The sequence below is a fragment of the Aotus nancymaae genome, unplaced genomic scaffold, assembly GCF_030222135.1.
Source record: "Aotus nancymaae isolate 86718 unplaced genomic scaffold, 86718_ANA_hifiasm-v0.15.2.pri h1tg000003l, whole genome shotgun sequence".
In the NCBI taxonomy this organism is placed as follows: Eukaryota; Metazoa; Chordata; class Mammalia; order Primates; family Aotidae; genus Aotus; species Aotus nancymaae.
In genome coordinates, this window is record NW_026988414.1 from 37,200,468 (window position 1) to 37,214,111 (window position 13,644).

A 13,644-nucleotide genomic window follows, 5' to 3' on the forward strand; every position below is an offset into this window, starting at 1 on the left:
TACTCTGCTCCCAGAGCAGCTGCTCCTACCTGTCCTGGGTAGATCCACATTTCCGCCTCCACTTACACTGGCTATGTCTACCTGGCTCTCTATTCTATGAACCTACAATCCCTTTCGTAGTGTCCCCAGGCTCTGATAACACTTGTCAATTCCACCTCCTGCCCCAGTTCCCAGCTGTCATCTCCCTGCCCCATTCATGGTTCTAAGGCTCATTTTTCCCTGCTCTGTGGTTCACATTCCTAGACAATTCCTGGGAACAAATACACTGCTGTAACTATCCAGTGTATTCCTCAACCATATATTTGCACAACATGGCACTGCTGTCTCCTATTATCCTATGTTTTTGAACCTTCCACCAAAGTGTTTATTAGAAATGGGAATTTTACTTATTTTTTACCGACAGTCTAGCTTTGTTGGCCAGGCTAGGGTGCCGTGATGCGTTCATAGCTCACTGTGCCTTGAACTCCTGGGCTCAAGTGATCCTCCCACCTCAGCCTCCTTAGTAGCTGGGACTACAGGCACACACCACAATGCCTGGCTAATTTTAAAATTTTCTGTAGAGACAGGGTTTCACCATGTTGCCCAGGCTGTCTCGAACTCCTAGGCTCAAGTGATCCTTCCACCTCAGCCTCTCAAAGTGCTGGGATTACAGGCGTGGAAATGGGAATTTAAGCAACTTTTTCTACCTGCTCAGCAATGGAGCAACTCCATGCAGGAAAACCCCAGAAAAAAAGATTTCCTCTAGCTTTGGTCATCAATGTCTTTCTGCCAGTCATAGAACCCCTTCCATCTTTTTTGGCCTTCTGAATAAAGACAGGGGAGAAAATGGTCCTCAGCTGCCATTCTGTAGCAATCTGACCTTGACTTGAGATCCTGACGAGGGGCCTCTGTAGGACTGATAACCCTTTTCCTGACTGGTCCTATCCTGGGTAGGGTCAAAGGGAGGAGGGCAGGAGGGCAGATTTGGGAGTGTTAGCTTATGCTCAGGTCTCTTCTTGAAGGCTGACTGTAACAGGTCAGGTGCCCTAGGCATTACAGACTGTCCCTGCCCCTCCCATACACTGTGGGGCACCCTGGTCAGTGCTATTACTCCATCCTTACCTGGAGTCTGGTGGCTCCCATAGCACCAGAAGATGTGGTATATGTATCTATGAGCATGTATGTATTTGCATGTATATGTATGTACATGCAGGTATGTATGTGTGGAGAGAAAGGCTTCCCAGCCCCTCTTCTTGAAAGCTGCCTGGATCCTCACATGTTTTCCATCATAAACTTACAGTAGCTGCAGGGGTGTCTCCTCCCATTAAGGCTTTGTTTCTAGATCTGACTCCCCCATCCCTGACCCATACTATAGCAGCTTCATTAGAAATGCCCAAAAAGTAAGGATGAGATCTGCTTCTTGATAAAATAGCATAAATGACATTAGCCCAAGCCTTGGCTTTTCCCCATCTCTGCACCATAGCCCAAATGTATGCATGGATGAGCTTGTCTAATGCTTGTGCTCCTGCACGTTCCCCTCCTTCATCCCCGCACCACCCACTGCCCCCCTCTCCCTTTTGGAAAGACAAAGCCAACCCTCTGAAGCCAGAGCCCAAATGTGCTGATCAGTATCCTAGCATCTGTGCCCTGCCCCTCCCCCAGCCCCCTGAGCCGTACCTCTGTCAGGAGCCTTGAGCTAGACCCCGATGCATCTGTTCCTTTTGCACTCCGACCAAGCTCTACCCCGACAGTTCCAGCTGAGGCACTGTTCCACAGGACCACACAGGGGAACTGCACCGATTTCCTAAGATCTGATTTCTGCTAATACAATGGCATTGTTGCTAATGCAGGGAGGCTGCGCAATCCCAGCCCCAGTCTCCGTGCTGCTGCCGTGGCTGCTGGTGCTGCGGTGACGTTGCTGCTAAAGGAAGGGGGAAGGGAAAGGAGCAGGCAGGCCCACAGCACAGCCACTCAGCCTCCCTCCCTTCCAGTCCCTGTGGGCCCTTTAGCCTAGGGAAGGGGGAGGGTAGTGAAAGGAGCCAGCCACAGAGGGCAGTCAGTGCTGGAAGATGGAGAACTCTCAAGACAGCAAGGAAAAATGGGGAGAGTTGCATCTAGCTCCTTTCTTGTCCTTAGGCATTTCAAGGAAGATGTCTGAGCAGAACCTTTGAGCTTCCTTCCTTCCTTCCTTCCTTCTTTAAGCTCCTTTTATATCGTAGCCAGAAACCTCTCCCTCCTCTTTTTGCCCATTGTGAATGACTCTCTGTTTTCCAGCTTTTTCCTCTAACCAGGATTCCAGACTAGCCTCAGGGTGGGGCAGTCAGCTTGGGAGGGGATTCCTGAAGCCCAGAAGGGAGGCAGCAGGGACCAGTCACCATTCTGCCAGCAGTAACGCCCAGCTCAGTCCTGGTGGATGGCCCACGAGTCTTAGCACTTGCCTTCCTAGAGACGTGGGGCGGTGGGCAGGCTTCTATACCCTGGGTGGTGGTAAGTCTTAGTACCAAGGAGGCTGCGGGCCTTCTTCCTAACATGGTATTCCACCATTCAGTTCCCTGGGTCTTCAGAGGTCTACTTGCTGTGGCTGAAGTGGAACTGGCCCCTCTTGCATTCGTAGGTTCTTGGTCAGTGCTGAGCTGGGTCAAGCTGGGTTTGTGTGGAGGCAGAATCCCTCTATCCAGGCTGAGAGGCCAGAAAGCCTATCTTCCCAGGGAAAGGAAGGCAGGAGACGGAGTGGTCTCTCCTAGGCCATAGAAAAATCTCAGTTCTGCCTGGAGACCTACAGAGTCCTCCGTCCCTTCCCTGCTCCACCCTCCTCAGGTTCTGGGCTAATTCTGTGGGAATAAGGAAAAAATGGAGAAACTGCAGCTAGAGCCAGTTGTACAGGAAGAAGTGGCATGGTCTCTGTCCACTTTGTGCCACTGGTCCCTACACTGGAACACAGAGATGGTCTCAAGCGGGGCTTGGTCCCCAAGCACTAGCCCTACCTAGAGCTCCTCCCAAGGTGACTACTATCTGGGCTCCACAGCCACGCCCTCAGATTTCAGGTCCTTAGAAAGAAGCCTTTGGAGAAACCACTAGCCAAGACCATAACAGCTAACCCTCAGGATCCATAAGAGATGTAATTTTTCTTTCCCATTCTTGTTTCTCCTATTCCCTATGACACCCATGTGTCCACTGACACCATGCTGAGCTGAATCAACTGTAGAGAGAACACAAAGACACAAAGACCCATCTCCAGCCTTGACTTGCTTGAGCAGCCATGGCCCCTTGATCCTATAAAGCAGGAAACAGTGAGGAAGGAAAGGAAGGAGGGAGGCTGCTGTTCGTAGCCAACCATTAGTGGTCCTCTCAAGGAGGCTGAAAGGTGTGGAAATAGTGTCACTTGCCTTCCTCTCTCCTAGCTGATACAGACCACAAAGTGGGGTTAGATAAGCATCTGTAGGTTAGGGCATCAATCTTTATGACCAAGCGCCTGGAGTTTGGGCTGCTTATTGTGAGAGCTCTGGGCCCAGGGTGTTTGTCTCTGAAATTTCTGTGGGGCTAAGTCATGCATTGCGCTGGACAGCCAGTCTTTCCAATTGCCTATGGAGGGTGGCAGCTTTCAGACTTCTAGTGCTTGGCTTAATTCACCGCATCACAGACCACCTTGCCACTTACATCCCAACCACTGCTGCCAAAGATCTAGGGCTTTTGAGGAAAGATCAAATTATTTTCCAGCCAGAAACAAAACACAAATACTGTTATGTTATACACCTCGACCACCTCCCTAACTGGTCTCCACACTTGCAATTGACTTTGTAGTACTACCAGATGTATCTCCCCAAAGCACTACCTTTCTTCAACATGTCGCTCCTCCTGCCCCTTTTAATGGTTTCTCATTACCCGGAGAATCAAGTTGAGCCTCCTCATTTTGGCTTTCAAGGTCATCCATCTTGGCTGTCTACTCTTTTTTTTTAAGTTTCGCTCTTGTCATCCAGGCTAGAGTGCAGTGGTGCGATCTTGGCTCACTGCAACCTCTGCCTCCTGGTGTCAAGTGATTCTTGTGCCTCAGCCTCCCGAGTAGCTGAGAGATTACAGACACCCGTTGCCACGCCTGGCTACTTTTTGTAGTTTTAGTAGAGACGGGGTTTCGCCATGTTGGCCAGGCTGGTTTCAAACTCCTGACCTCAGGTCATCCACCCACCTCAGCCTCCCAAAGTGCTGGGATTACAGGTGTGAGCCACCGCGCCAGCCTCGGCTGTCTATTCCACTCAACCTTACTTTCTACATCCCATCATGTAGTCCTTGAAACATGTTTCAGAAGCTCATTTCCACTCGGCTGCATTTGTTCATTCAGACTCTCCTTCCTCTTACACTTGGCCCTGCTCAAAATTACCCAAACCTACCAGGCCCAGAGCAACTCCTCCATCAAGTCTTCTCTTATTACCCCAGAGTCAGAAATAATCTGATCTCTGAACCAGTGGTGGCAGGTTGTTGATTTTAAAGACAAGAAAACAACTCCCACAAAAAACAGGGGGATCAATATTGGATTGCCAACTTCTTACATTGTCAAGTAGCATCATTACAAAAAACTTTACATCAATGATCACCATTTCATAAGAAAAAGCATACTGTACTTTTCTCGTTGCATTGCATCCTGAGGGCAAACTTCATCAGCAACTAGCATCAGACCCTGAGAAGTTTTGATTAAGTAAATCATGCCACTTAACATGCTTATTGTTCTTTTTTGCATATCTGCCTTAACATCTCTCCTAGACTGCAAAGTCTGAATTACATTCATCTTAGCATCTCCATTATCCAGTATATAAGACAATATCATTTTTATTTTTTGTTTCCCATAAAACCTAGCATAGTGCTTGGCATATTCAAGGTGTCTTGAGCTTGGCATATGGAAGTCTTGTTGAACAAGAGTAATCTAAAAAGAGATGCTCCTTGTGTGTAAATCAGAATAAGTGGTGTGTACACTTGACTCAACAGGCATGGAAGAGGAGACTCTGTTTCTCATAAAAAGTCTGTTAAAAAGAAACTTCGGCAGCCAGGTGTGGTGGCTTACGCTTGCAATCCCAGCACTTTGGGAGGCCAAAGTGAGCCAATCACCTGAGGTCAGGAGTTCAAGACCAGCCTGGCCAACATGGTGAAACCCCGTCTCTACTAAAAATACAAAAATTAGCCGGGCGTGTTGGTGGGCACCTGTAATCCCGGCTATTCGGGAGGCTGAGGCATGAGAATCGCTCAAACCCGGGAGGCAAAGATTGCAGTGAGCCAAGATCATGCCACTGCACTCCAGATTGGGCAAGAAGAGCAAAACTCTATATCTAAAAAAAAAAGCAGCATAGGCAACAAAGGAGTAATTCTTCACAATCTAGGGTTAGGCAACACATTCTTAGACATGATAGCAAAAATACAAGTGACAAAAGAAAAAAAAACCTTTGACTTGCTGCTGGCAAAATTAAAAAAATAAAAAAATAAAAACAGATAAACTGGACTTCACAAAAATTTAAAACTTTTGATCTTCAAAGGACTCAATCAAGATAGTCAAAAGACAACTTGTAAGAAAATTTGCAGATCATATAGCTGATAAGGGACTTATATCCGGAATATATTTAAAAACCCTTACAACTCAGTAACAAATAAAATAGGCAAAGGGGGCCGGGTGCAGTGGCTCACACCTGTAATCCCAGCACTTTGGGAGGCCAAGGCGGGTGGATCACTTGAGGTCAGGAGTTCGAGACCAGCCTGGTCAACATGGCAAATCCATCTCTACCAAAAAAATACAAATATTAGCCAGGTATGGTGGTACACACCTGTAATCTCAGCTACTCAGAAGGCTAAGGCACAAGAGTAGCTTGGACCCAGGAGATGGAGGTTGCAGTGAGCCGAGATCACACCCCTGCACTCCAGCCTAGGTGACAGAGTGAGACCCTGTCTCAAACAAATAAATAAGTAAATAAATTAAAATAAAATAAAAATGGGCAAAGGATTTGAGTGTGTGTGTGTGTGTATTATTTGTAGAGATGGGGGTCTCACTATGTTGCCCAGGCTGGTCTCAAACTCCTGGGCTCAAGTGATCCTCCTGCTTTGGCCTCCCAAGGTGCTCGGATTATAGGCGTGAGCCGCCATATCTGGCTGGGCAAAGGATTTGAATAAACATTTCCCCAGCCGGGCGCGGTGGCTCACGCCTGTAATCCCAGCACTTTGGGAGGCCGAGGCAGGTGGATCACGAGGTCAAGAGACTGAGACCATCCTGGTCAACATGGTGAAACCCTGTCTCTACTAAAAATACAAAAAATTAGCTGGGCATGGTGGCGCGTGCCTGTAATCCCAGCTACTCAGGAGGCTGAGGCAGGAGAATTGCCTGAACCCAGGAGGTGGAGGTTGCGGTGAGCCGAGATCGCGCCATTGCACTCCAGACTGGGTAACAAGAGCGAAACTCCATCTCCAAAAAAAAAAAGAAAAAAAAAAAAACATTTCCCCAAAGAAGACACACAAATGGTCAAGCCCTTATATAAACAAATGCTTAACATCATTAATCATTAGGCAGTACAAATAAAAACTGCAGTGAGATACTACTTGACCCCATTAGAATGGCTAAAATAAAAAAGTCAGGCAATCACACATACTGACAATGATGTGTAGAAAACGGAACCCTCACACATTGCTGAGGGCACTGCAAAATGGTGCAACCACTTTGGAAAACAGTTCTGGCAATTTCTGAAAATGTTAAAGAGTCACCATGTGACCTAGCAATTCTGCTTCTAGGTATATACCTACAAGAAACAAAACAAAATCCACACAGAAGCTTATATATGAATATTCCTAGTAGCATTATTCATAATAGTAAAAAACTAGGAGCAACCAAAATGTTCATCAACAGAAGAAGGGGTAAACAAAACATGGTACACACAATGAATTACTATTCAGCAAAAAAAGGGAATGAGGTCTTGATAAATGCTCCAACATGAGCATTTATCAAGTGGATAAAACTTGATGGATAGGTTGTTTTACTCATGGATAAAACTTGAAAACATTATGCTAGGTGAAAGAAGAAACACAGAAGGGCACATATTGTTTCATTCCATTTACATGATATGTCCAGACAAGGCAAATTTATAGAGACAAAAAGTAGATCAGTGACTGCCAGAGGCTGGAGAGACAGAGAGATGGGGAGTGCCTGCTAATGGGTGCGGGGTTTCTTTGGGGAATGATGAAATGTTCCAAAATTAGACTATAGTCATAATTGCACAACTCTGTGAATATACTAGAACGATTGAATTGTATGCTTTAAATGGTGAAATGTATGGTATGTCAATTATATTTCAATAAGGCTGTTAAAAACAGTGGCAGCAGCTACAGAAGCTTGAGTGGTGTTGCTCAGCTCCACAGAAGCAGAGATGTTTGAGAACCCCATAACTGGGGGTGTGGGTGAAAGGTGGAATGTCAGGTGTACCAGAAAGCAGAGGCTGTCATTGCATGTCCATCCAAGGACATCAGAGCATCCTCTCTTTTTCAACACCAAATTCCTTTTTTTTTTGAGACAGGGTCTCGCTCTGTCACCCAGGCTGGAATGCAGTGGCATGATCTCGGCTCACTGCAATCTCCACCTCCTGGGTTCAAGGGATTCTTGTGCCTCAGCCTCCCCAGTAGCTGGGATTACAGGCGTGTGCCACTATGCTTCACTAAGTTTTGTATTTTTAGTAGAGATGGAGTTTTGCTGTTGCCCATGCTGGTCTCAAATTCCTGAGCTCAAGCAATCCACCTGCCTAGGCCTCCTAAAGTGCTAGGATTACAGGCATGAGCCACCACACCCAGCCTTGACACCAAAATTCCATTACAAATGGACTCTTAAACTCTCTCACTACTTTCTCCTTCACCGTTTCTTATCCACCAGAATTTTTTCTTGTAACATTTGAACTTTGTGAAGCAGTTATAATTTTTAAACTTATAATATTGGAATCGTCCAACACTCTTAGTCATCATCTCCTATTCAACTCCTCTTTTCTCTTTGGCTTTTTTTTTTTTCTTCGCTCTGTCACCCAGGCTGGAGTGCAGTGGTCAATCTTGGCTCACTATAACCTCCACCTTCCAGGTTAAAGTGATTCTTGTTCCTCAGCCTCCCAAATAGCTGGGATTACAGGTGCATGCCACCATGCCCACCTATAGTTTTGTATTTTTGGTAGACTTGGGGTTTCACCATGTTGGCCAGGCTGGTCTTAAACACCTAAGCTCAAGTGATCTGCCCACCTCGGCCTCCCAAAGTACTGAGATTATAGGCGTGTGCCACCAAGCCTGGCCCTCTTTGGCTTCTATAAACCAATCCTCCTAGTTCTGCTTCTTAGATAATTCTTTCCTCATTGTTTAATAAAACAATACCTGGCCCGTATTTAAATGCAAATTTATAGCAAGGTTCAGACCCTGAAGTCTCTTCAGCCTGACCATCTTTAGTGTTTCCCATTATTTTTTCTTTTGATTTCCAAATCTTATATTCTTCCTGAACTTCCAGAATCAAATCTCCAATAGCCTATCAGATATTTATTATTACCTCAAATTCAACACATCTAAAGCCAAATCAATTTTTTACATTTCAAATTAGGTTTCTTTAGACTGCTAGTAACACAAATTTGAAAATAAGAGAATCATCTGGACTCTCTCTTTACATTCAGACAATTACCAAGTCATGCTGAGTCTTCCCTTCCAATGTTTCAGGCACTGACTTAATAATAATTTCTTATGTTTTTACTATGCTTCTGCTACTATGATAAACATTTACTTACATTATTTCATTTAATCCACATAACCACTCTCTAAGCTAGGTGTTATTATCCTTACTTTATGAATGAGAAGTCTGAGGCTCAGGGATATTAAATAATCTTCCCAGTGTAACTCAGTCAGTAAATGTCTAAGCTGGGACTCAGATAAAGACCTGTCTGATTCCAGAGTCAGTATGCTTAACCACTTCCTCTACTGCCTCTCCAGTTCCTAACTCTACTCTATCATCCAAATTCAGGCCTGTATTACCTCTCCTCTGAATTATTATATAGTCTTCTAACTAGTTTCCTTACCTTCATTGTCTCTTGGTCCCCAGCTATCACATATACTGGCACAAGAGTAATCTCAACTTCCTTCAAAAAGTCACTCTACTACTAAAACAACTTCAGTGGCTCCCTGTCTACAGGATAAATCCAAATTCTTTAATGTGGTGTTCAAAGTTCCTTCCTACCAGCCAGGCACAGTGGCTTACACTGGTAATCCCAGTACCTTGAGAGGCTGAGGCTGGCAGATCACTTGAGGTCAGGAGTTTGAGACCAGCCTGGCCAACATGGTGAAACCCTGTCTCTACAAAAATACAAAACTTAACCAGGTGTGATGGTGTGTGCCTGTAATCCCAACTGCTTGGGAGGCTGAGGCAGGAGAATCGCTCAAACCCAGGAGGCAGAGGTTGCACGAACCGAGATCTCGCCACTGCATTCCAGCCTGGGTAACAGAGTGAGACTCAGTCTCAGAAAAAAACGAAAACAGTAACAACCAAAAAAAACCCCTGAAGTTCCTTTCTACCTATCCAACCACATTCACGTCACATGCCGAATATACTCTGAATTCTGAGTTTTGGCTCACTCACTGGGAAGATAGCCTGCATGCTCTCCCTATTCTCCCCCACTCTTTAAGGAGGTAGCTCAAATTCTACCATTTTTGGAAACACTTGTTTATCATGGAAATCATTCTCCTAAACTTCTTCAATACCAATTATACATTCAACTTATTTGGTACCAAGACTTGGTCATTTTTTATCTCTTGATGACAATACACTTCTAGAGGGTAGAGCTGTCTCATACATTGACAGGTAATTCTGAGCACAGGGCCTTGGCACATAGTAGAGGACCAATGATGTTTGATAAAGCTACTGAATGACTGGCTGGGTGTGGGGCTCATGCCTGTAATCCCAGCCCTTTGGGAGGCTGAGGTGGGTGGATTGCTTGACCTCATGAGTTGAGATCAGCCTGGGTAACATGGCGAAACCGCGTCTCTACAAAAAGTACAAAAATTAGTTGGGTGTGCTGGTGTGTGCCTGTAGTCCTAGCTACTTGGGAGACTGAGGTGGGAGGATGGCTTGAGCCCAGGAGGCAGAGGTTGCGGTGAGTGGAGATTGCGTCACTGCCCTCAGGACTGGACAACATTGCAAGACCCAGAATCAAAAACAAAATCAAAGCTATAGAATGGATGGCAAGCAAGCAGGCTAAATGGAGCCCAGCTGGCTTTAAGAAGGTCAGCCTCTTCAGAGAATAGCATATTTGATGAAGAAGAAGGAGGTAAGGAAGAAGATAAACTGAAAGCTGAGCTTTAGTAAAGTGCTTAGTAAATAAATCTTTAATGCCAAGATCTTAAACCCTTCATTACACTCCATGCTCATTCTGAGGATGGAAACATGACTGAGCAGTTATGTCTTCAGTCAATACATTCCCTCCATTTATATCCACAGTCATGACTCTGGAGCAAAGGTTGTAAAGGTTGCAACATGCTAGCCTGTCACATCTTGTGTGTCAATAGGTTTATGTGGGTTGCACAGTAAAAATGCCATCATAAACATTAGCAAAGGCTGCAAAGTGACAGCCTGACTGTCACATCTAGTATGTCAATAGGTTATGTGCTTTGCATAGTAAAAATGCCACCATAAACATTTTGGAGATTTCTAGAAAAAAATCTAGATTTCTAGCTTATCTTGCTTGAAAAAACCAAAAGACCTGGCCACACTATGTGCTCATTCCTACATGATAACAATCAGCTGGAGCTGAGAAGTGGCTCCCCTCATTAGATGAGCACTTCAGTTTGACATGTTCCCATCACTCCTCATGGCAGCTTCACTGGTTCTTTTTACTCATTTGCATTATTTGTCTGGCTCCTATTAAGGCATCTGAGTTTACAACTCTTACCCCAGAATAACAGTTACGCTTTTTCTTTATATCTCTACCCTTCTTGATTTACCTTATATTTCCACAATTACGTTCACTGCAATATTACAACATTGCAAAATTAAGAATATTCTAGATATCCAATGAAAAAACGGCTAGTGAGCTACCCATGCAATGGAACACAATAGAACCATACAGACTGTGTTTACAAGGTATATTCCATGGCATAGAAAAAGGCTTTTAAGCTAATTTATTTATTTTTTGTTTTCTTTTTTTAATTTTTAAAATTCTTTAAAAAAAAGTTTTTTAGAGATGGGGCTCTCACTATATTGGCTAGGTCTATCTTGAACTCCTGGCCTCAAGTGATCCTCCCACTGTGGCCTCCCCAAGTGCTGGGATTACAGGTGTGAGCCACCCCACCCAGCCCTTTTAAGCTAATTTAAAAAGTACGATATCAGTGCTTTGAGAGGCTGAGGGGGGAAGACTGCTTGAGCCTATAAGTTCGAGACCAGCCTGGGCAATAAAGTGAGACCCTGTCAACACAAAAATTTAAAAATTAGCTGGGTATGGTGGCGCATGCCTATGGTCCTAGCTACTTGGGAGGCTAAGGTAGGAGGCTAACTTGAACACAGGAGTTTTGGGCTCCAGTGAGCTACAATAGCATCATTGCACTCCAGCATGGGTGAGATTCTATCTCTTTAAAAAAAAAAAAAAAAGGATATCAAATTACACAAAGAGAATTCTGCTTCCCACATTATGGTGATCAAGACATTACAGGGCACCTTCCGCTGCAAAATATGACATCCTATATAATATATACTTATTTTTTATTTTTTTAAGAGACATCCAGGCTGTCATCCAGGCTGGAGTGCAGTGGCCCAATCACAGCCTGCTGCAACCTTGAGCTGGGCTCAAGCAATTCTCCTGCCTCAGCCCTTGCAAGCAGCTAGGACTACAGGAATACACCACCATGCCTGGCTAATGTTTAAACTTTTTGTAGAGATGGCATCTTGCTATGTTGCCCAGGCTGACCTTGAACTTCCAGCCTCAAGGAATCCTCCTGCCTCAGCCTCTCAACGCACTGGGATTATAGGCATGAGCCACAATGTCTGGGCAATATATACTTTTAAAAGCATTTCAGGTCTCTCAGTATACAGGAGACATCTCTGTGACTATGCTACACAATCCCCCGAAGGGGAAAAAAATCACAAGCTGTGCAGTAAGCAAGGGGGAGGACCAGGGTTCCTTGTGGGTCAATTCCCAGAACCAACATGACAAGACTTGAGCCACTGGAAAGGTGAGGAAGCTAAACCTGAGAGTCTTGCATTAAGCAGAAACAGGGAAGCTTGAAGGAAGTTCATCATGATCCAAAGTAGGTGGTGTTCCACAACTTTTGGCAGAAGAAGATAGGAATTTTCTCTGGGGGAAAACATTTCCCAATTCAAGTCAACAGAATTTTCAAAATTAAAGAGCAACAAAAATTAGTTTTTAATTAATAATCACAAAGATCCTATCAGCAAATAACAGAGAAAACAATAAATATCTAGATTGTAAGAACTTCTCATACCAAAACTGTCAGTTACAGAATCTATGTCAGCTGTGTGTGAAATGTTTTAAAATAAAAGATAAATCTCAAAGGTGAGTAGCAATAAATTATTAGAAATAACCAGGCAGATCCAAAAAAGAACCAAGTATGTTTAAAAGTTAGAAATATAATTAAAATAAAATAAAAACTCAGCCAGGTGTAGTGACTCACACCTGTAATCTCAGCACTTTGGGAGGCTGAGGCAGGAGGATCGCTTGAGGCCTGGAATTTGAGACCAGCCTGGGCATCATAGCAAGACTCTGTCTCTACATACATACACACAAACATACATATGCAAGCAAGCAGACTGTGGTGATGCACACCTGTAGTACCACCTACTTAGAAGGCTGAAGTGAGAGGACTATTTGAGCCTGGGAGATTGAGGCTAAAGTGAGTGATGATCGCAGCTTGGGTGACACAGCAAGACCTCGTCTCAAAAAAAGAAAGGAAAAAAAAAAGGACAAATTTAACAGCAGAAAAGACAAAGTTGAAGTGAGAATTAGTGAACTGGAAGACAGATCTGAAGAATATCACATAGTACACAGCACAAAAAGACAAAGAGAACAGAAAAGTGAATGAGAAGTTAAGAGATAAGACAGAATGAAAGTGTTTAACATACTTCTAATCAGAATCATTGGTAGAGGATCAAAGAGAGGCAATATTTGAAGAGATAATGACAAGTAATATTCCAGAAGTTATTAGAAAACATGAATCCATGAATTCAGGAAGTAAAACTATCTCAGGATAAAAAATATCAGTAACAAGTATCTAAAATGTACATCAGTAAAAATTTTTTGTGTAGCTTTTATTTTGTTTTGAGACAGGGTCTCTCTCTCTTTTGCCCAGGCTGCAGTGGCATGATCCTAGCTCACTGCAACCTTGAACTCCTGGTCTCAAGTGATCTTCCTGCCTCAGTCTCCCAAAGCTCTGGAATTACAGGCATGAGACACTGCACCCTGTCACGTAAAATCAGAATGCAATGACTTTAATGGTTACAAGATGAGGAAATATCTGTTTGTATGTTGTATGATCCTAGACCAGTTACCTTGCCTTTCCCTGCCCCTACTTCCTGTAGAATGGTGATAAATACCAACTACATTAAGTGAATTAATACTATCAAGCACTTAAATTGTGCCTGACATAAAGTAAATACCCTATAAGTGTAATACTATTGTC

At 44.1% G+C, this 13,644-nt stretch overlaps 1 protein-coding gene across 6 annotated transcripts in view; it reads right to left on the reverse strand.

The window, feature by feature from the left end:
* The window catches only part of RUSC2 (RUN and SH3 domain containing 2), a 117,129-nt gene that overhangs the window by 21,005 nt on the left and 82,480 nt on the right, over positions 1-13,644 (reverse strand). The window contains exon 1 of one of the 6 annotated variants that reach the window (XM_012463293.3): positions 1,657-2,219. The exons of the other annotated variants lie outside the window; for them this stretch is intronic. The gene's annotated coding sequence lies outside the window, so the exon portion shown is untranslated. Of the gene's footprint in view, positions 1-1,656; positions 2,220-13,644 lie in introns of those variants that run through there. 6 annotated transcript variants of the gene reach the window in all.